We start from the raw sequence: 21,447 nt of genomic DNA, 5'->3' as shown, positions 1-21,447 counted from the left end.
GACAACCGGTGGGCGTCAGTAGGCGCCCCAGCAATATAAAGCTGTTGCGATAATACAGCCGATTGTGTTTGCTTTTTGTGTGTTGCGTTGCGTTTATCACTACCTTACACAAGGTCTCACTTTCAACCAATATATTGATTTAAGTTCCTAGCCGATCAGAAAATGGCACCTGCCTCCTCCATTCACTACGGCCAACAAGGAACGTCTTCTTTTAATTCCGGCACCCCAGGTATGAGAACAGCACTAGCCGCTAATGGCGGACGCATGCTTCATGCTTTTACTTTCCGCACCGTAGTGACCAGTAATTCCAGTAAAACCTGCCAAGATTTACCGAAATTTCGATACCTGTGTCAGCGGTTGCCGAATTCAACATTTTTTTTTGTCGCACAGCTCCTCACTTCGCTGAAAAATTGCTGTGCATTTCAGCAATATTTTCAGCAAGAAAAAAGCTTCCCTCCGAATACAGGGCGCATTTGTACAGCCTTGCAGTACCGTCCGACGGCGCAGCGACAGCATACTGCAGCGTCGTGACAAGGTGCTCAAGCTACGTATTCTAGCACCGTCCGGCGCTAAGACTGCCTTTCGTGCAGCGGCAATGGTTTGGCGACGTCGCACCAGCAGACCGGCACTGCAACGTTCGTAGCACCGGATACCTCGAGGGCGGCGATCGTTGGTCGTCGCTCGGTCGTTGATCGTCGTTGCGCGGCGTAGATTGTTTCGCATCGAAGCCGCAGCTGACGGCGCTTTGCAATTGGTTAGCCCCATAGTATATATTAGTTTTATTTGCACAGTGTGTGCAAGCGGAAATGTCCACTGGCGTACCGCGTGGCATATCAAACCTTAGTATGCCACGTGGAATATAAAATCGTGGAACGAAGAAAACTAGGCCGATCTCTCTCACATCGTGCCTGGGCAAACTCTACGAGAAGATAGTCACCAAACGCATCCAACAACACCTGGAGAGCGAAAAGTACTACCCAAACTCAATGTTCGGGTTCAAAGCCAACCTCTCGACGCAAGATGTCCTGCTACAGCTCGAGAAGGAGGTCTTAGAAACTATGCCAAGAAAGGGCGAAAACGTGGTCATGGCGCTCGATGTCAAAGGAGCCTTCGACAACGTAAGACACGAGGCCATCATGGAAGGTCTCATCAACGCGAACTGCGGGAAGAAAACACACGATTACGTGAAGGACTTCCTTTCAAACAGAACGGCAACAGTAGGCCTAGGAGAACTAAGGAGCGATATCTTTGCAACGCCTAGCAGAGGTACGCCCCAAGGCTCCGTAATCTCGCCCGTATTATTCAACGTGGCGATGATTGGCCTAGCAAGAAAACTCGAGCAAATCCAGGGAGTCCGACACGCGATGTACGCGGACGACATCACGGTCTGGGCTACCGGAGGGACCTTAGAAGAAAAGCAAGCCGCACTGCAAGAAGCTGCGAGATGCGTAGAAGACTACGTGACAGCTAGAGGCCTCAACTGTTCTACCGAAAAGTCTGAACTCCTGAGAGTGGGCCGACACCAGATTAAGGCGAAACTGGAAGTCACTCTCGAAGGACAACTCATACCGGAATGTAAAATGATCCGAATCCTCGGCATGTGGCTGCAGGGTAGTAGGAAATGCGACCACACGATTTCCCTACTCAAGAAATCAACAGAAAGTGTCAGCAGAATGATAAGCAGAGTCTCTCAAAGAAGACATGGGATGAAAGAAGAAGACACCCTAAGATTGGTCAACCGCCTCATAGTAAGCAGAGTTACGTACTCGCTTCCCTTCCACGTAAGGACCAAAACGTCTAATGAAGAAATCGAAACCATTCTAAGGAAAGCATACAAGACAGCATTACACCTGTCAAGAAACACACCCAACGAAAAGCTCATGCAGCTTGGCGTCAACAACACCTTCCTAGAAATGGTGGAAGCGCAACGAAAATCGCAAATTAAAAGACTAGGAGGGACCTATACTGGAAGATCACTGCTCGACAGAATAGGCTGCGAATACATCGACACAAAGCGGTACGAAGACATGCCTACCGAAATAAGGAAAACATTTTATGTCAGACCCATTCCAAAGAACATGGACCCCAGGCTCCACGAAGGCAGAAGGAAGGCCAGGGCAGAACACATTGAAAGAACACTAGCGGGGAAGGATAACACCTTCTACACGGACGCAAGCGCTATGGAAGTAGCGAGCTGCAGAAGCAAGTACATAGGTACGGCAGTGGGAGTAAACAAAGATGGGGAACTAACCTCCGGGGCATCCACGGAAATCTGGAGTATAACGGACGCCGAGGAGTTAGCCGTAGCGCTGGCGGCAGCAAAAGGATATAGGGAGAACAAATCATTGAATATTCTCACGGACTCAAAACAGACCTGTCGAAATTGTACGAAGGGCAGAATTAGCAAAGCTGCTCTTAAGGTGCTCAGAGAGTGCAACCTCTCAGAGAGCATAACAGTCCAACATAATTTAATCTGGATACCTGCGCACGAGGGCATAATGGGCAATGAGGCGGCGGATGGTCTAGCTCGAGCTTTTTGTTTCCGAGTCGGACAGCAGCAGGAGAGCCGTGGTCTGAGCGCCATGATCCTCGGGGACAGCTATTCAGAACTACTCCAACATCACAGAGGGGGGAGATATAAATATCCGCCCCCGCATAAAGCACTAACAAAAGAGGAGGCAACAGATTGGCGTAGATTACAAACAGGTTCCTTCCCCAACCTCTTTATATACAAGATGTTCCCAACGCAATATAGGGGCACATGCCCGTGGTGCGGGGCCACACCCACACTATTTCACATAACATGGGAATGCGAACGAAACAACGCATTCCGCGAACACAAACCCCCGAGTGCGGAGCACTGGGAGAGCCGGCTCGTCAGCTGCGAGCTCGCCGTCCAAAAGAGGATGGTAGAGCACGCAAGGGATGCAGCCAAACTCAGTGGAGCCCTGGACTGAGGGACCACTCTTTGCTGAAGAAGCCTTCCCTGCAGCGCAGCGTGAAGACAGCGACACGCGAAGCAAGCAAGAAGACTTCTGATCGCCTAAATACTTATGATTCAATAAAAGTTTTCCTATCCTATCCAATCCTATGCCACCATGGGTATAACGAACTTTCGGGTGTTAACCTCGGATATAACGAAATTTGATGTTTTAGTGTATTAATAACCTGGGATGTAATGAAGGGTCGCATCTTTCCCTCTTATATAAAATATAATGAATTAAGTATGTCTTCAGTTGCCCTAGGACATTACCAACTTAAGGCGTACAACCTCAGATAGAACCAATTTTAGTGTACGTATCGACCTCGGCTATATATGCTAACGCATTCAAACGAAGCACAGAGGATCGCCCAAAGATGTTTTATTTTATTTGTTTGTACGTACCTCACAGCCGCCGATGGGTATTAGTTGAGGAAGCATATACTTGAGAAAATGAATATACAAAAATAAAACCAAGCTAACGGCACAGTGGTACGAGGCAATTATATGAAAGGAGGACAAAGTTAATCCAAAAAGGAAGCGAAAGAAAGAACATACAAAGAAAAAAATTTAAAATACGAACAAAACTCATCTAAAATAAAACGCGAATATGCGAATAAGTGATAACCAAGTGCAACTGAAACACTAGACACAAAATTTAGAGCAATACTAAACAGATAAATGCAAACGGAGGTACTTTTTAGTTTCTTCAGGATCAGAAAAAGAGATTATGGTGTCAGGAAGATCATTCCAAAGACTAACTACTCTAGATGAAGCAGAGGAATTGATTCACTTTTGTTCATCTATGCAGTCGAAGCAGAGACGATTGCATAAGCGCCGTGAACAGCGAGGAGATCATTCCAGAGGCAAACACGAGGTGCGGGTGTAGAGGTGTTTATGAAATGAACAGAGAAGCGAAATAGGACGACTATCTTTTAGTAGCTGCATATCATTATGGTATTTAAGTTCATCTAGAAATGTATCGGACAGCGGTTTTGAATGTACTCAAGCATGGCCATCAGGTATTTTTGATGGAGAGACCATATTGATGAGGCGAATTCCAACTGCGGACGAATAAATGCTAAATATGCTGGTCTGCGAACGAAGCTAGGTGAGGTTCCCGTATTTCGGCGCATGAAACTTAATGTCCTCGATTATTTGTTACATGCTGCTGAAATGTGACAAGACCATGAAAGATTTGGTGCTAACCGAATTCCGAGATATTTGTACGACATGGCTTGAGATCGGAAATGTTATTCATAGAGTGGTTGAAGTCAGATTTATCATGCTTGAGTCTTAACGTCATAGATTTACATATAGTACGGCTTGAATCATGACTAAACAACAGTCATCGGCGAAAAGACGCAAATGGGCAGCAATATTATTTGGAAGGCCATTAATGTAAATCAGAAAACGTAGGGTCCAAGTACGCTTTGCTCTGGTACACCGGAGGTTACGTCACAATGCGCTGAGGGAAAGTCGTAGAAAACTGTGAACTGTTGACGGAATGAAGGTTAAGAAACAAAGACAATGTGATAGCATCAAGACAAAGAGCAGATAATTTAATAAACAGCCGACCGAATGCAACTCTGTCGAATGCTTTTAAATAACTTTGAAAACAATACGGTCTACTCATGCACCGCCTTACTGTCAACCCCCTTGTCTCATTATAAAATAAAGGCACGATTACGCCTGAAGAGCGGAGCTAGAGCATAGGAGCAGATTGGGTGATCAGTGCCGCATTGCGGTTGTGTGCAGAAAGTTGCTTGTATGGAGTGCGAAAAGTGCACAAGTTGGCCCGCTTCAACTAAGTACATGGTCTTCGAAATTAGCATTAAGATTACCCTTCCCACTTCCACTAGCCGCTCGGTACGTGTCAGCGATCCTCAAGAAGAATTCATTTTTGACATTCCGTTATCCATGGGCTTTTACAGCGTGAGCCGGGTTACGGAGCTCAACGCGGGCCGTCGCGTGGATGAAGCCCGTTCAAGGTCACCAGTCGAAGTGGCCAGGAGTGAACGATGAAAGAACGAAGAGAGCGGCGCTGGTGGGAGAAAGAAGAGCGATCGGCGAACCGCTTCTGAGTGATGCTCGCACTCGGAGCCGCGAAGGCCACTGACCTCTTGAGCTGGTCTAATCATCTCTGTGCTTCTTTCTACACCTCCCCCCCTCCCAAGCGGCTGCAGATCGGAAGCAAAAGTCCTAGGTGAGAGGGAGCTCAGCCAAGATTTCCTCTGCGGGCGGCTCAACATCAAAGTAGACAACACTCATTTGTGCTCACCGCCGAGTTAGAAGCCTATCAGCGGCCAAGCAAGACCAACGGCTGGCGACTAAGGCTGCAGCAGCGAAAGCGTAGTCTGCAACAACGTGCAGAGGGCAGACCACCAACTTCTGGAGGTGTCGTCTCAGACGAGGTTCGTGCTAGGAGGGCCGCGCTGGAGCGAGAACGTTGCTAGCGTCAGCGCGAAGCAGCCGTTGGTTCACGCCAAATGTTTACCCAGGCCGTTGCCTAGTTCATAAATTAATGTATATTTCCGAGAACAACGAATTTTATCATGCTTTTTCCGAATTTTGCGCCAGGGATCCCAATATGAAAAGGCGCTCGCGAGCGGCGAGCGGCGGCGGCGCGCGCTTTGCCCGCCTGTCTACAGTGCGGCCGCCGGAGGAAGCGCGGCGGTGGAGGTAAAATATTTTGCAGTAATTCTAGGTGGAGGAAGTGCTGCCTGCCACCAGACGGTGCTTGAGCGCACTGTTGCCGTAGGGTCACTGGATGAGTTTATATAGTGCGTATACTGTTGCCATGCCGTGGGACCGCACACTAGGCACTGCATTGTAACAACTAGGATATTTGCAATCGCAGCTTCGCCCTGCCGATCACCGAGTGACGTCGTTTGTTGCATCCAAGGTGCCGTTTCTTGCCGTAATCGAAAGCGGTGGCGACTAAGTGGCAACGGTGAACCATGATTCGCGATAACTGCAGTTAAGCAGCTGTTACATGGTAATTTCTGTGTACAACATGTGACGTCCACACTATAGTTGTGACGTCTTAGTGGCCGGTGAGCTGATGAAGCCAAGACTACATTGTGGAAGAAATTTGATAGTAAATTATATTACCTGCGTAGGCGAATTACACCAGCTGTATTTCGATTTGCATTGCCGTAACCGGATGGTTTTATTAATAGAAACACAGAAATTTGCCCATATTTCCAGTGCCGAAGTAAGAGCACTGGATGACATGACGGTTATGAGGAGGAGGAGGAGGAGGAAGAGGAAAAGGAGGAGGAGGAGGAGGAGGAGGAGGAGGAGGAGGAGGAGGAGGAGGAGGAGGAGGAGGAGGAGGAGGAGGAGGAGGAGGAGGAGGAGGAGAAAGGTAGGGAGGTCATGAGGTTCCGCAAACAAAAGCGGGAGATACTGCTTGAACATGTACTGCGAGGCTCGCTTTGATGGCGACAACTTTGCGAACTCCAAGGCGATGTGTACGTGGAGGTCAAATTACGCTCTTTTTGACAAATAATATTCGTGCTTTATTCTTCAGTGTTACGGCGCCGATACCTGTCTTAGAGCTGGTGCACAGCCGATTGTCGTCAAAGTAAAGTACGAATTCTGATTCTTTTACAATAGTTTAAGTTCATTCTATGCTTTTAGGCTCTTATTTCTCCATATTTGTTGCTCCAGCGTCGCCTGCAGCAGGAGTGGCAGTCACTTAACTGAAGGCCCAGATTGTTTTTGCGGCTGGCCTCCTTGTCTGGCTCGTGAAGGTGGTGCGAATGTCCATAGCGAGAAAGCCCTTGTTACCGCAAGCAGTACGAAAAGAAGTGTACGCCGGGTGAGCAGTTTCACCAATAGCAGAGGCATTAGCTTCATGAACGACGATGGCTTGAGCCTCTTTTTGCATGCGCTTTTACATCAGGTTCAAGAATCCGTGCGGAAGCAGTCCTGTTCTTTTACGAGGTATTATCGTTTTAAGAACAGTTGTATGTGCCTTTAATACCAGGCCAAACACAGTGCGTTTTAACAGCGCGGGAGAAACAAGTAATCTTCCTCTCGAACTCACGTTCTTGAGAGCCCAGTGGAATTTTACGCCTTCTCGGGACGCCGCGAGCCACAGTGGTGCGTTAAATGTGGAGAGCACGACGTGAGCGTTCGCTGGAACCAACAACTTGAGACGATATTCACGGAGGGGTCCCACCCGTGGCGGTTTCTTCCATCGTAAGTGCGACTTGAAGGATGGTTGAAGGATGGTTGTAATATATGTCGCTGCTTCTTCAGAGGCAGGCTTTTGTTGGGAAACAACAGCAGGACGGACAAGCCACTCGGGCAACAGCTCTTGCTCTCTTGGCGCTGCCTGCGTGGATTCAACCACAAACGTTTCATTGACGGCTGTGATTGGTTTAGCTCCATTTGTGACCAAGGCTTGTGTTACAGCATTCGTATCAATGCGCCAGGCGTGGATGGCTTTGTTTCCTGCCGCAGTAGTGGGTCCAGATAAAGTGACCCAAGATGACTCCCGAATGGCCCCATTCGTAATATTGAGGGTGCCTATGGAAGGCGTCCGCGTGGCAGTCAAGCTGTCAGTGCTGCCATCGTCTTCAGGATTGCGTAGGGACGGCGACTTTGAGCTTACCGCTGCACTACAGATGGCAGACTTTCCATCGTTGCGTTTGGGTTTACTTTCTGCACTGGTGCTTCTGGTGCTCTTGGTGGCGTCGGAACCGTCATTCGCCAAGTTTGAAGTGACTGTAGGCTCAGTGCCTCTTGTCCCGTCTGCGCTAACGGGTGCGTGCCAGCCAGTCCGTGAGGTCTTGAGTAAGCCTTCCTTTCTACCCGGCGATCCACCATTGGTAACAGCACTGGTGAGGCGATCGGTGCTCTTCTTCGTTTCTGCAGCGCTGTGTTTGGGCGTAGCACTAAGAGAGTCAGTATCTGCTGCGCCGCCAGAAATCGGCCTTCTTTCCTCTCCGATCGTGAGGCTCTCGGTAGGAAAAGCGGTGCTGGTGGATGTGCCCACAATCGTTTCAGGGGCTGCAATTATCCTATTGAGTGTCACCCGGCCTCGAATATCCGAAGTCACTGTAGTGATTAGTAATTACATTGATAACATATCTTTAGTTTCTGTAACATCATATAAATACCTTGGCGTTAACATCACAGATGACCTAAGCTGGTCTCTTCACATCGAACACGTAGTCAACAATGCTTATCGCATGCTAGGTTACTTACGTCGCTATTTTTCAACGTTCCTTCTTCTTTGAAACTTTTGCTACATAAAAAACTAATTCGCTCCAAACTGGAGCATGCAAATTCAGTGGGGGATTTTACTTATGACGTTCTTATTAATGTTCTTGAGAGGGTTCCAAATAAGTCTGTGCATTTCATTCTCACTAATTACAACCGCACTGCAACCATAACTACAATGAAATCTAGTCTTTCTCTTCCACTGCTGTCACTTCGTCTCAAAGTGTCCCGTATCGCTTCGTTTCACAAATTGTACCATCATCCAATACTGCGCGGCTGCCTTATCCCACAGCCATTTCATGTATCCCGTCGTGCTAATCATCCTCATAAACTAAGTTTTGATTCTTGTAATACCAAATATTTTTCTCATTCATTTTTGCCGCATACCTCACGGACTGGAATCACCTTCCCGCAGATATTGCCGGCATTAATAAATACGAGATGTTCCGCAAAGCCACAGCTAGCATTGTATACTCAGGTGTTATTTAAATTTGTCTCTCTGCTGTATCTTTCTAGTTTTATCCTATTTCCCACTCCACCTCTGTAATGCCTCTGGCTCTGAGAGATAGAATAAATAAATAAATAAATAAATAAACAAATAAATAAATAACGTTTCTTATAGGATACCAGTTCTCGGAGTGTAACTCAAAGCTTTAATTTGGAGCTGAAAGGCTTGAACCGAGTTTCCGTGCCCTACATGGTCCACATGAACAATGAATGAATGAAACTTTATTTGCTATTAAGTGGAAGGTTGTCAGAGCCGAATAGTTGGTTCCTCACTCTAGGCTTAGGATAACTCTTACTTCATACCGGGCGGACTGAATTCTGAAGCATAGCCTGTCTGGATCCGAGCCCGGAATTCGGTGCCGACGCATGCGGATTACTTTCTAAATTGGCCGGTGAGGGCGACAATTGTGTTTTGGGTTCTGGTGTTTGCTAGCTTACAAAAACTCGTTTTCTGTGGGTGTGGTCTCTTCGTCGTTAGAATGACGTATCGCATTCACCTCATTTAGCCCAAAGCACAGGAAAACAGAGAAGACGAAGACCAAGCGTTCGTGTTCGCGTCTTCGTCTTTGTGTAGTCCGGTGCATTGCGCTAAATAAGATGAGTTTGATGTCAAAATGCCAGTTAGTCCAAGAGTTGATTCTTTTGTAGAATGCCGCAGTCTGTTAATATAGGTCAACTTAGCTTTGCCCTCAGCGTTCTTTAAGCATTGCCACCTGCTGATAAGAATTCGGCATCTTTATGCTATTCCTCCAAGCCTAATTAGTTCTCTATTCAGACTCTAGGATACCTCTTTTTAGGCCTCCTATTGTTTCTTGAGAAATCTGAGCAGAAATGTGTATGTTATAATAAAAATAACACTTATCTTTATTCAAACTGCTAGTTTTTTGTCCAATTTGCCCTTCCATGCACGACGGAGAAAAGGAAGAAAAGCAACATTTCGGCCGAGGTGAACATCACCAGCTTGATTGCTCTGGCCAACTCTGGTACTGTCCGGTCCACAGTACGTTCAGTGTAGCGACTGCTGTCATTTTGCACCCGCGGCAGTGCTCTTGTGACCGATTGCCTCTAAAGCTGGCCAGGCATAACCCCCTGGTCTTGATCTGCAAAGGCCTGACCAGGAAATGTTTCAGAGGACCGCATCCACCACACAAACTGACTCCACCTCGAAAACGCCTACCAAGGGACTCCTGAGTAAGATACGCGAAGTGAAGGGTCTTCCCGCTCTGGCCTTCTTGGGTACGCTCATGGTAGCGTGTGTCATACTGCTCGCGGCACTCCTGATGTACGTGCTTTTCGACGCAAGTGAACCGGCCGCTGTCGTCAGCAGCCTGGCCTCTATGACCCCCGATGAAGAGGATAACACGACGGCTACGGTCAGCACAGGCAAGGGATCGCACAAGACGACGTCTCTTTCCAATACAAGTGCTAAGGGTACCAGCAAGGTAACGAGCACAAAAAAACCCGGACCAGCCACAGCCAAAAAAACCTGGAACATCAGCCACCGTCAAACCCACCCACGTCACCATCAAGATCCCTCCCGACGCCTCTACAATGCATTTTTGCCGGGTTATTCTGCAGAGAGTGATTCAACCACAGCGCTGAACGAATCAGCCCTACGAGCTGAAGTCCGCGCTCCCAGCAGTAGTTTGGGAGTTGCAGGTCAACAAAAAGCTGCTCGAGACAGCATAAATCATGTGTACTCGCACCGATTGAATACGATGTCAGGAGCCCAGACCGGACTGAAGGAATCGAGCGGCGTCTATTTGTCGTCAGGTCCGACAACGGAAGACTATGATGTCACTACAAATTCTTAAAGCATTACCCTACGACCATCACTGCAGCACAAAAGGCGCATAATCGCATCGACCACATCATGCCATTGCCTGATCTCCGTGTGTCGCCCGATGTGTCCCCGATTTCCCATGCGAACAGTGCTGAAGGTCAAGCGCAAGTGCAATCCACAGCTGCTTCCACAGGAAAGAAACTGCTGCTTAACTACATTGCTCCTAGTGCCATCAACGCAGACTACGATGCCAGGACTAAAGTGCTGACGAACACTTCAAGACAACAACCTCTTGCTAGGTTTGTCATGACAGGCAGCCGTGAGGCAGCGCCATCTGATAATTTTGTGACTGATCGAAAGTACGCAATTGATTTTGACGATTCTGAACCGGAGGACAACGTTTCATACGTCACACCAGTGCTTAGTGACGAATAACGCGTAATAAACGCTGCAATCCCCCACCCAATACTGGCGCTCCAAGAAGACACAGTTCATGAACACCACATATGTCTCATGCATTCCATCCGAGCAGAGTGCCTCTGTCTTTCTTTGTTGACACCATGTGTGCTTTTGATGTCCTTACAAGGCACCTCGATGAAGAATATCTTTTTGATTTAATTGATCCGTAACAATCAATTTTACCGTAGGTTAATTTCTTTGCCAATACTCGTAAGGCTATTAGCGCAAATGCACCGAAGCACTGCTATGTGCAGATTCTGCATCCTGTACCCCTCGACCTTCCGATATCTACTTCCAACGCGCGACTACTCGCGGTCCCCGGCCACCAAGGCATGCCAGGTAACGAAGCCGCCCGTGAGGCAGCCCGCGCACTCACTTACGGGGTACCAGGCGTTCCTTGAGAGGACCTTAACCTAGACCACAGCCCTCAAGCCCTCATCTTTGTTTTAAAGATATTACTGAGCACAATTGTGCCAAACTCTGGAGCTACCCGGTTCCTATGAAGTGACTGCATGGGTAAAGCTGGCGAACGAACTCTCCTTAGGCTCTTTAAAAACACCCTGCTGTGCCCGGCGGTTCTCAAGCACTTGGATTCTTCTTTTGACGACCGCTCGTCATTCTGTGGGGAGGTGGCCGACACCTTTCACATGGTTTGGGCATGCAGGTAAAATCCTCCCCCTCCCTTCACACCCATCACCCCATCACCCCTTCCCCTACCCGAGGGGACTGGGAGGCGGCTCTGCTCGGCTGTCAGGAACTATCAGCCCAACAGGCGCTGATTCGGCGGACCTGCGCAGCGGTCAGGACCAACGGGGTACCGGAATGAGGAACTCCGCCTTGCTTTGTAAGGGGCGAGACCCACTAGGGGCCTCTCCCCGAGCACCTCTCTGTATATACAGCAACATAAATGCTTTTCACCAGCACCACTTTCCTGTACTTTCTTCTCTAAACATCCCCAGGTGGTCGAAATTATTACAGAGCCCTCCACTACAGCACCTCTTTCTTCCTTTCTTTCACTGCCTCCTTTATCCCTTCTCTTACGGCGCGGCTCAGGTGTCTGTCGATATGTGAAACAGATACTGCGCCATTTCCCTACCCCAAAACCAATTTTCATTTTCATTTTTGTCTTCTCTCACTGTCTCCGTTATTCTTTCCATTACGGCGCGATTCAGGTGTCCACCGAGAAGTAAGACAGATACTGTGCCATTTCCTTTCCTCAAAAAGCAATTTTAAATTTCATTTTTTTTTACTTCTTGTGCATGGCCTTTTATGGTAGAGCATCCGCCTCGCATTCGGGAGGTGCTGGATTTGATCCCAAGTGCCGCCGGGTACCCACCAGTTTTCAAAAAGCTACAATATTTCCCCTGGCCTGGAGCTCGGCTGTTCTAGCCTGAAATTTTAGGGAAAAGGGCCTCGGACTGAACCGTTGCGTTGACGGGTCAGTGATATGTTCTCCCATCAAACAACTTAAATTCACCTCGTGCGGTAAAGGCCACTTGTGGCCATTTATAGTGCGGAAGCAGTGTTAGCCCCCTACTCCACAAAATCCAAAGCTGAACGTGAAGCCTCTAAGGGAGTCACATAAGAAAGGAAAGGCGCACAACTAATCCCTCGGTCAGTGGACACCTCAATCGTGCATTCAGCATATTTGGCGGAAGTGACAGAGAGGTGTGCGCTGCATGCGCTGACAACGTTGTGGCAGGAACGAGGCACTGGAACTCTAGGCCGGCGATGTTTATTGGGTTGATAGGCGTTGCCGTTGACAACGTTGTAGACTCCGTTGATTTTAAGGAGAGGTAAGGCGCATAACTGGCTCCCTGCGTCAGTGAACACCTCAGGTGCGCTTTAAGGCACAACCATGGTCAAAAGTCTTAACGTCAAAGGCTTTTCGCTTCTGCCGCATAACAGAGCCATTACGGTACTAAAAGAACCGAATCACATTGAAATGCTAGCAGAAGGTTGGTTCATGCGCAAGAGAAGCCTGCTACTTACTTGACTTGTGTTTTGAATGCTCCGCTACACGGAGCACTTTAGGAAGATTCATTTCGCCACAGCTGAACGCTGTGGCCTCAAGACTTTTGACCTAGACTTTACTTGACTGTGGTTTTCCTCGGCAAGAAGTCGTGCTTTCGTACAATGTTTCGTGCTTAGCAATGCTAAACCGCCAGTCATTCTTTTTTAAGTTTGGAAGCTTTACTTGCCCATTTGAGTGAAAAGCCGTCTGCGTGTGTGTGTGGCTGTGTTTCGAAGCAGCCCCCCTCCCGCAGCCGAGGCGGACTCCCAAGCCTTAGGGCCTTGACTTAAGAGGTTGCGCCATCTGGCAAACTTCGCGTCAAACAGTGTCTCTGCTCGGAGTTGTGGTGGGTACTGCACTTCCCTAGATGGCGCAGCCTTTCAAATGTGCTGCTCCGACGAAAATGCAGCCTCAGCTGACTGCAGTTCTTCGCCGATTCCGGACAATCCAGACAGGTTATTTCTCGAGGCCTTAGGGGTTGTTTAGACGAAAACATATCCGAAAACGTATTTATTCCTCTCGTAAGTAGCCGCAGGTTCCGCAGATTACATCAACTGCATTACAATGGCTTAGCGCACTGGTCTTCAATTTGCCCAGTCCGGCGTAAGGTTCACATCGTGTCTATAATGATGCCCCCAACAACTGGTCTCACTGTTGTTCTCTACAGGAATCCACTCATTTACCCTAACGGGGACCGTCAGCTATGTTTGCTGCATTACATGTAATCCCAGCCTTAGGATCAACGCAAAGCGCGAAAGCAGCTGATGAGGATCAGGTAACAGCAGATCTGTTGAAGGACGGAGGGGAGATTATGCTAGAAAATCTAGCCACTCTGTATACGCAATACCTTATGACCTGGAGCGTACCAGAAGCTTGGGAGAACGCTGACATTATCTTAATTCATTAGAAAGGAGACGTCAAGGACTTGAGAAATCAGACCGATCAGCTTACTCTCCAATGCCCACAAGTTATTTACTAAGCTAATCGCTAATACAGTTAGGGCAACCTTTGACTTCAGTCTACCAAATGATCAGGCAGGCTTTCGTAAAGGATATTCCACAATAGACCATATTCACACTATCAATTAGGTGATAGACAAATGCGCCGAATATAACCAACTACTCTATATAGCGTTCATTGATTACGAGAAAGCATTTGACTCAGTGGAAACCTCCACAGTCATGCAGGCATTGCGGAATTCGAATGTAGTAAATATTATTTATTTCATCGCGCTTGCGAGATGGACCTTTGGCGGCGATACCTGCATGTACTTTAGCTCATGCCGTTTTCTACTTTAAGAGAGCTTAAAGAGCTATGTTTTCAGCAAGAGTGACCTTTAGGAGTTAGTACCAGGTATAATATCAACTTCCAACATGCCAACTTCAAATTCTCCTCAGCGTCCCTTTAAAGAATTCTCGAAGCTATGCCTTAAGGAAGCAAGCTTAGTAAACGTAAACAGCTACAACTTTATGTGCCGTTGTAAAGCTCATGACGGTGAATATCCAGTTGGTGCAGTCTTTGCGTTGTGGTTGTCCCAAATTTCATGCTTGTAGATCATAGTATTTTGATAGGAAGGTAACCTTCGCGCAGCAACTTCAATGTCTCAAAGCACAGCAATGTTTATTTATAAATTATCAAGCGTGGCATAAAATCAAGGTCTCAACATCAGCTTAGGCAATCGACAATAGTTTTGAAAGCAAGTATCGTGTGAGACGTGCTTGCGGGAGTCGGTAATTTAAACATCATACATTTATACATGCACAAAAGTGCGTTTTCACAAGTAGACTCTTCGTTCATTTGGTATACAATGCAAATTCATTAAGCAGTTATCATAACTGGCAGGGAGCTTCAATTATAGTGTCCTTTGAAAAATCCCATCGGTGGGCATCAGCCAACTGTACTTTAACATATCACCGTCGCGCAGCTTTCAGTCGCAGTGATGCTTGCAGGACTTCGTCTCATTCCTTTCTTCATATTTTCCGTTCACGCTGTCAGATATTTTAATACATCCGGTCATAATAATATTGCATCAGACCTATGTGGGGCTTGCAGTTTCGGTATCACAGTTCATAACCTCATAGATAACCTTTTTCGATTGTTCCTGTTCCACTAAACGCGCCACTTGATGTGACCAAAATTTTTCCTTCCATACTATCTTCGGCCGCAGCGCCCCCGCCGCCGTCACTTGCCACCTCATTTATAGTTTCGGTTTCATCAAACGCATCAGATGATGTAACCAAATGTTTTCCTGTCATACTGTCATCGGCCGAAGCGTCACCGTCGCCGTCACTTGCCACCTCATTTATAGTTTCGGTTTCACTAAACGCATCAGATGATGTAACCAAAATTTTTCCTGTAGTACTGTCATCAGCCGAAGCGTCACCGTCGCCGTCACTTGCCGCCTCATTTATAGTTTCGGTTTCACTAAACGCATCAGATGATGTAACCAAAAGTTTTCCTGTCATGCTGTCATCGGCCGAAGCGTCACCGTCGCCGTCACTTGCCACCTCATTTATAGTTTCGGTTTCACTGAACGCATCAGATGATGTAACCAAAATTTTTCCTGTCAAACTCTCATCGGTCGCAGCGTCACCGTCGCCGTCACTTGCCGCCTCATTTATAGTTTCGGTTTCACTAAACGCATCAGATGATGTAACCAAAAGTTTTCCTGTCAAACTCTCATCGGTCGCAGCGTCACCGTCGCCGTCACTTGCCGCCTCATTTATAGTTTCGGTTTCACTAAACGCATCAGATGATGTAACCAAAAGTTTTCCTGTCATGCTGTCATCGGTCGCAGCGTCACCGTCGCCGTCACTTGCCGCCTCATTTAAAGTTTCGGTTTCATTAAACGCATCAGATGATGTAACCAAAATTTTTGCCGTCATGCTATCTCCGGTCACAATTTCAGTGGCGCCTGTATTGTCCGTGTCACTGCTCCCCGTCTCGCTACCTGCATCGGTAGTTTCTGCATCACTAATCACAGTGCTTGTTTTGCTTTGGCCGGTAGTGTCGCTTGTTAAAACTTGCGTACTCTCACTTGTTGTTACCTCCGCTGACGGTGGTCTGGGGTTTGTGGCGGTGCTGAAGGTACTCGTGGAGGTACTCGTGGCTTCCGTCGTTACCGTTGAGTCTTTCACTTCCTCTGAATACTTGAATATGCGATCGAGCACATAGGCAAGTACGATGACGACCAGGAAGAGAGCGGCGACAATGACCACAAGTGATAGGTACAGAAGGAAGCGATTTACGGCGCTCGTTCCGCCTCCACCGATGAAATCTTTGAATTGAGACTCTTGTAGCGCCTTCTCGTCGTTGTTTGCCATGCTTGTCGACGGCGATGACGCTTGTGGGAGTCGTCGCTGTGAATGTCACCTGGGGATTCCTTGTCGTTGGGCGCACCACCTTGCTGATGCGACGATTCATGAACTCTTGTAGGGCTTACCGCAGGATAACGTGCTGCTTGTGACTTGTCTAGAAAATAACACTAGAGCAGGTTTAGCAGCTTCGCCGGACGTTTCGCTGATGGCGGCGTTAGGCTTCTTCTTCTTCAGTGCCTGCTCGGTCATTTTAACTGTAACCTCTGTTCATTTTGCCGTTGGAAAGAATCGAAATTATTAGACTACGTTTAATTGCAATGAAGGATTTAGGTTGATGTGGTTATGATGCATGTAGAAAAAGAGAGGAAATTCAAAATTTCCATCGCTGTTCAATAAAAATATTAAAATATAAGAGGCTAAATGTGCTGCGGAGACAGCACGGTTAGATTGCAGTCATAATTTCTGCTAAGGTAAAAAAAGACACGACTGTATGAATGGCATTTTTTTCCAGAATGCTCCTTTGCGGTATGTGATAATAAAGATGACGGCGCACTATTTAGCTAAGGTTTGACTCTCGAAACGGATGCAAAACAACGCTGTTTTTACGTGTAGTCTGATGAAAATACTATTAATACTATCAATTCACAGAGGAGCTGTGAAAGCATTTTGAGATTCTCATTCGCTGGAATGTTTACCTGGCAGTCGTAGCAGCAGTGCAAGCCTGGAGAAAGGAGGTGGAAGAAGTCAGAAACACGTTCAGGTCTTTTTCGCTCACGGCCCCTAACGCGCGTTTTCCTCATGCCAGAGCTTTAGTCGAACAATTAATTGAAGCTCTAATGATGACAACGTTGATGATCAGAAGCACAGCGCGTTTTTCTCGCGTTTGCCATGTGGTGGGACCCAGGCGGTCTTCGTTTGTTGAGCGGCTTGTCAGGGGCATTATCACGACATATGGGATGGGCCATAAGTATTACTGTCACTGCTTCGCCATGAGACAGAGAAATCTTTATTATAACAAGCTTTTCCTTCCCAATTCTATTCCCTATGAATGAACATTAAATGTCAGGGTTTCCTTGCCGACCTCATGGTAGCCAGCTAAACGTATACGTCTTTTTCCTGCCATATCTTTCAGGCATACACTCCCCAGATATTCAGATATTATACTTCGCGCGACCTTTACAACTTGATCCTTGTAGCATAGCTGGCTGACTCCAGGTGCCTTAAAAACAAGCAGGCTCGGCCGCTCGTCCTACGTGACATCCCTACAGTGAGCGTGGACCCTCCAGATGGTCTACAATTGGTTGCTCATTGAATCTATACATACTAGCGGAGAGGCATGGGTATCATCATCACCAGCCTGACTACGCCCACTGCAGGGCAAAAGCCGCTTTCATGTCTCTCCAGTTTACCTTTGTCCTTTGCCAACTGCGGCCACCGTATCCCCGCAAACTTCATAATCTCATCCGCGCACGTGACGTTCTTCTGCACCCTGCTACGCTTGCCTTCTCTTGAAATCTACTTCGCTACCCTTAAGGACCAGCGGTTATCTTGCCTTAGCATTGCATGTCCTGCTTTCTCACTAATTTCTTCTTTAACTTTCATGTCAGCGGGTTCTTGCCCCCTCTGGTGGCCTCTAGTGGTAGACCTGGAGGAATCAAATCTGATCCCTTAACGGCGGCGGGACGCCAAGCAGTTTATAACCTACTGTATATGTAGGAGCGCTTGGTAGATTTCATGTTCTCGAAAACCGCTTTTCCGTAAAGTTAAATGGGCAACTTCTTCCCAAAGAGCTTTTAATTCGCCCATCTTAAGCCGTCGTGATACCTATATGCGGCAAACAATAATCAACACATTAAACACCCTCCCTGCAACCTTCAGTTTATCGCTCATTACTGCTCGTAATTATTACAGAGGTAGCTTTAAACGTTACCTGGTTTAGAGTGTACACCCGCTACTCCCTGCTCCGGCGACCACCTCCCGACTCAGCATCTAGCTTAGTCGCTCGCTACGACTGGGGTATAGTCTCAGAAAGACCCCCTTTAACAAGAGTTTTCTCGAAACAAAAAATTAGGGTACATTTAAGCTACGTATTTAGTGTACGCCGCGACAGCGTTAATAGCTCCCTTCAGCGGTTTTTCTTCACTGTCGCACTTATCTGTTCATACTGGCACATACATTTCAGTTATCGCGACAGTTTCCACAATATTCTCTTTGAACTTTGAACACAGCAGTTTACGCAGTAACGTTACTGTAATTAGTATCTGACTAATTACCGCGTCTCTATAACTCAGTATACTAATTGCCATATGACTAAGCTTCAAATTGAGCCAACACAAACGACACATCTTCCCCCTCATAACTCCCCGAAGTCAAAGTGCCTACGTGGCCTAGTCCGTAGCGTGCCTGGCTTGCGCCGATAGGGTCATGGGTTCGAATCACGACTGATATTTATGGATCTTTGCGTATAATAAAGTCTTTTGGTACATAGGCCTACCTTTATCTCTCATATCAAGTCATCATTTCAAATATTTTCATACCAGAAATCCACGCAAGACGCGGGCTTCTCGACTCAACACCGCCGAGCGACGCCAGTTGTTCCTGCTGAACGGGAGCCTAAAAGGCCGGAATACACGGAGCTTTTTTACGGCGGCAAGTCGGCAATTTTCGCCCGGCCGCGCGCACTCGACGCCCGGCGGCGCGAAGAACGCCCCCCGCCGCAGATCTGAACTCGCCACTCACCAACTGGGATCTCCGCACACGCTCGAACCCTTGACACCACACTTGATACGCCCACCCTCGACACTCGCCTGGCCCACCTATGGGAGGCCCAGCATAGCATCCTAGAGCGCTGGAAAGGGCAAAAGCTCAATCGGACCCTTAAAAAGCGGCTAGCCGCACTGAAAACACAAATTACTGTGCTTTCTGAGGAGCTCTCCCGATCCAAGTGGGGAAAAATTTGCGATGGAATGGCTGGAAATCTGTCCTCCAAACGCAGTTGGCAACTCCTACGTCATTTGATTGACCCCACGCAATCCAAAACAACCACACAACACCACGTCACACGCCTTATACACAGGACCGCCCTTTCTCCCGGCGCACTCATCGACATACTTAGCAACACACATACAACTCCCGGTACCTCAAACCCCTTGCCCCCCTATGCAGACACACTGAATGCCAATCTCGACGCGGAGATTACGGGAGCAGAAGTCAGAGCCGCCCTCCTGACTCTCCGCTCTAACTCCACTCCACGAGTTGACCGTATCTCCAATAGCATGCTCCGCAATTTGGACGACCAGTCGATTGCCCAGCTCACGAGGCACTTCAACACATGCTGGCAGGAGGGCACCCTTCCGCAATTCTGGCGTCACGCCAAACTATAAGACAAACCCAAGCCCCACAAACCCCTTATACCTGGAAATTCTCGTCCTATCTCACTAGCCTCATGCCTGGGCTTTCTTTTAGAGCCTGTCGCACTCGCCCCACTCACCCAACACATGGCGGAGCAAGACCTCTACCCGCACAGCATGGTGGGTTTCCGTCACCACCTGTCGGCTCAGGACGCCATGCTCCAGCCCACACAGTATATCATCGACCCACTGATACCGGGTCCCACAAAGGCTGTCCTCGCCTTGGATCTTTCCAAGGCCTTTGATCGCCTAGACCATCAAGCGATCATGGCGACGCTATCCCCCTTGAACGTAGGTAAACGTATGTACACCTGTATTCAAGCATTCCTTACTAACCGCATGGCCAAAATTCACTTCGGTCCCCACACATCCCTCCCATACACCCTTAGTGGGGTTGGCACTACCCCAGAGATCTGTCCTCTCCCTTTTTCTCTTCAATGTCACTTTCATCCCCCTTGCCCGCCAACTACAAACAAACCCTCACCTTCGGCATACACTCTATGCTGATGATATCACGCTATGGACCACCCATGGCAGTGATGGAGACATAGAGAATACTCTGCAGCGGCAGCTACCCTCACCCAAGCACATGCACGGAGTATCGGACTCTCATGCTCTCCGGAGAAGTCGGAGCTCCTCATACTCAGCCTAACAACCCGAAACTGCCCCACAGCAACCATAACCGTGACACTGGAAAACCGGTACATCCCGGAGGTACACAGTCTCCGGGTACTGGTCCTCCACATCCAGAACAACGGGAAAAACACTCTCACCATCCACAAACTCAAGAAGACGGCGGTGTCGATATCCTACCTATCCGCCGAGTTTCTGGACACCACCGGGGCATGAAGAAGCATGACCTATGTCGTCTAATTCATGCGTTCGTCCTCAACCGCTTTCTCTTCACGCTCCCCTACCTGAAACTCCCGGGCGGAGAAATCTCCACCCTGGATGCCATGATCCGAACAGCATTTAAGACAGCAGTACACCTACCCCTAAATACCTAAACCGAAAAACTCCTCCAGCTAGGCCTACACAACACGATAGGTGAGCTTATCGAGGCCCACCGACAGACACAATACATACGTCTCGCGAGAACCACCACCAGCAGACACATCCTACACATCCTCGGCATCAGGATACCAGCCACGGATCCCACACAGCTCCAGGTCCCCCGCCACATTCACCGCGAACTACTTATAAAACCTTTCCCCAAAAACATGCACCCCACCTATCACGAACCGCGCCGCAGAGCTCACGCACGGGCGCTCCACAAGAACTATGGCACGGAACCGGATGGCGTGTGGGTGGATGCTGCATACACAGGCGAGGACGCGGTTGTAGCCATCACGAACACCTCCCTACAGCCGATTGCGACCTTTCACATATCCCCCTCTGCCACTTTGGAGGAGACTGAAAAGGCCGCCATAGATACCCAAGCACGAGCGCTAATATTGGTACAGCGGTGTCGATATAAACAATTTCGTGATTTTAATAGAATGAATGAACGAATGAAAACTTCACTGTCCAACGAGAAGGAGCCCCCAAATCCCCGGCCCCGCACGCAGACCTGGGACGCGGGTAGGTGATGCTCCGCAGACTAAGGACGCATTGTTTCTTCACGGCCTCAGTCTCCAGAGCGGGTGGCTTGCTGCTAGATGGCGGGGTCCTCGCTCCACAGCGAAACTTCTCAGGCTTCTCTACTGTTCATGTTTAAGCTGGCGCCCGGAGAATCAGCGCAT

Source organism: Amblyomma americanum, chromosome 7 (genome assembly GCF_052857255.1).
Source record: "Amblyomma americanum isolate KBUSLIRL-KWMA chromosome 7, ASM5285725v1, whole genome shotgun sequence".
NCBI classification, from domain to species: Eukaryota; Metazoa; Arthropoda; class Arachnida; order Ixodida; family Ixodidae; genus Amblyomma; species Amblyomma americanum.
Note: the sequence above shows the minus strand (reverse complement) of the source record.